Here is a 3,024-nt window from a genome sequence, read left to right on the forward strand (position 1 = left end):
CTAAATTACAACAATCCAGAGGCTACCTTTCTGAAATTTTCGAACAAGAGAAGGAGATGGCAACCAAACCCAACAACAATAATGCAAGGAGGATGCTTGGTGATTTCACTAAACCAACGTCAATGTTTGATGGAAGAAGCATCTCAATTCCTGCCATTGGAGCAAACAATTTTGAGCTGAAACCTCAATTATTTGCTCTAATACAACAGAAATGCAAGTTTCATGGACTTCCATCTGAAGATCCTTACCAATTTTTAACTGAGTTCTTGCACTGAAGTCTACAGGCTCATGCTTTTCCCTTTTGCTGTAAGAGACAGAGCTAGAACATGGTTGGACTCACAACCTAAAGATAGCCTGGACTCCTGGGATAAGCTGGTCACAGTCTTCTTGGATAAATTCTTTCCTCCTCAAAAGCTGAGTAAGCTTAGAGTGGATGTTCAGACCTTCGAGCAAAAAGATGATGAATCCCTCTATGAAGCTTGGGAAAGATACAAGCAGATGACCAAAAAGTGTCCTTCTGACATGTTTTCAGAATGGACCATATTAGATATATTCTATTATGGTCTATCTGAGTTTTCCAAGATGTCATTGGACCACTCTGCAGGTGGATCTATTCACCTAATGAAAATGCCTACAGAAGCTCAGGAACTTATTGACATGGTTGCAAATAACCAATTCATGTACACTTCTGAGAGGAATTTCGTGAATGATGGAACGTCTCAGAGGAAGGGAGTTCATGAAATTGATGCTCTGCATGCCATATTGGCTCAGAACAAAGTGTTGACTCAGCAAATCAACATGATCTCTCAAAGTCTGAATGGATGGCAAAATGCATCCAACAGTACTAAAGAGGCAGCTTCTGAAGAAGCTTATGATCCTGAGAACCCTGCAATAGCAGAGGTAAATTACATGGGTGAACCTTATGGCAACACCTATAATTCATCATGGAGAAATCATCCAAATTTCTCATGGAAGGATCAACAAAAGCCTCAACAAGGCTTTAATAATGGTGGAAGAAACAGGATAAGCAATAACAAGCCTTTTCCATCATCTTCTCAGCAACAGACAGAGAATTCTGAGCAGAGCCCCTCTAATTTAGCAAACTTAGTCTCTGATCTGTCAAAGGCCACTTTAAGTTTCTTGAGTGAGAGAAGATCCTCCATTAGAAATTTGGTGGCACAAGTGGGCCAGCTGAGTAAGAAAGTCATTGAAACTCCTCCCAGTATTCTCCCCAGCAATACAGAAGAGAATCCAAAAGGAAAATGTAAGGCCATTGATGTAATCAATATGGCCGAAGCACAAGGGAGGAGAAGGACAAAAATCCTAGTGAAGAAGACCTCTTGGGACGTCTCTCAAACAAGAAGGAGTTCCCTATTGAGGACCTAAAGGAATCTGAGGCTCATATAGAGACCATAGAGATTCCACTAAATCTCCTTCTACCATCCATGAGCTCTGAAGACTATTCTACCTCAGAAGAGGATGAAGATGTAACTGGAGAGCAAGTTGCTCAATATCTAGGAGCTATCATGAAGCTGAATGCCAAGTTGTTTTGTAATGAGACTTGGGAAGGTGAACCTCCCTTGCTCATTAGTGAACTAGATACATGGGTTCAGAAAACTTTACCTCAAAAGAGACAAGATCCTGGTAAATTCTTAATACCTTGTACCATAGGCACCATGACCTTTAACAAGGCTCTGTATGATCTGGGGTCAGGGATAAATCTTATGCCACTCTCTGTAACGAAGAAACTAGGGATTATTGAGGTACAGCCTGCCTTATTCTCATTGCAATTGGCAGACAAGTCAGTAAGACAAGCTTATGCATTAGTAGAGGACGTGTTAGTAAAGGTTGAAGGCCTTTACATCCCTGCTGATTTCATAATCTTAGACACTAGGAAGGAAGAAGATGAATGCATCATCCTTGGAAGACCCTTCCTAGCCACAGCAGAAGCTGTGATTGATGTTAACAGAGGAGAATTAGTCCTTCAATTGAATGAGGACTACCTTGTGTTTAAAGCTCAAGGGCCTTCCTCTGCAACCATAGAAAGGAAGCATGAAAAGCTTCTCTCAGTACAGAGTCAAAAAGAGCCCCCACAGCAAATTCTAAGTTTGGTGTTGGAAGGCCACAACCAAACTCTAAGTTTGGTGTTGAGAAGCCCCCACATTCAAACTCTAAGTTTGTTGTTAGGAGGCCCTCATCATGCTCTGAATATCTGTGAGGCTCCATGAGAGCCCACTATCAAGCTAGTGACATTAAAAGAGCGCTTATTGGGAGGCAACCCAATTTTTATTTATCTAATTTTAATTTAATTTTATTTTGTGTTTTATTACGTTCATGATCATGTGGAGTCACGAAAAAAATTATTAAAATTAAAAACAGAATCAAAAACAGCAGAAGAAAAATCACACCCTGGAGGACGGACTTACTAGCGTTTAAACGCCAGTAAAGTGCATCTGGCTGGCGTTTAACGCCAGAACAGAGCATGGATCTGGCGCTGAACGCCAGAAACAAGAAATATCCTGGCGTTTGGACACCAGGAATATGCCCTGAGGAAAGCTGGCACTGAACGCCAGTAACAAGCATGGAACTGGCATTCAACGCCAGAAACATGCTACACATGGGCGTTGAACGCCCAGAACATGCACCACTTCGGCGTTTAAACGCGAGAATGGTATGCTAAGGCATTTTACATGCCTAATTGGTGCAGGGATGTAAATCCTTGACACCTCAGGATCTGTGGACCCCACAGGATCCCCACCTAACATATTCCCACCTTACCTCCTAATTTATCCTATAACACACTTTCCCAAAAATCCTTCACCAATCACCTCAATCTCTCTTCCCCATAAACCCCATCTACCTTCAAAATTCAAAAATCTTTCTCACCCAAACCCACCCTAAATGGCCGAACCTAACCTCTCTCACTTCCCTATATAAACCCCTCCATTCTCCTTAATTTTCACACAACACAAACCTCTCTTCTCCTTCTTGGCCGAATACACCTCTCCCCCTCTCCTCCATATT

The sequence above is a fragment of the Arachis duranensis genome, chromosome 9, assembly GCF_000817695.3.
Source record: "Arachis duranensis cultivar V14167 chromosome 9, aradu.V14167.gnm2.J7QH, whole genome shotgun sequence".
NCBI classification, from domain to species: Eukaryota; Viridiplantae; Streptophyta; class Magnoliopsida; order Fabales; family Fabaceae; genus Arachis; species Arachis duranensis.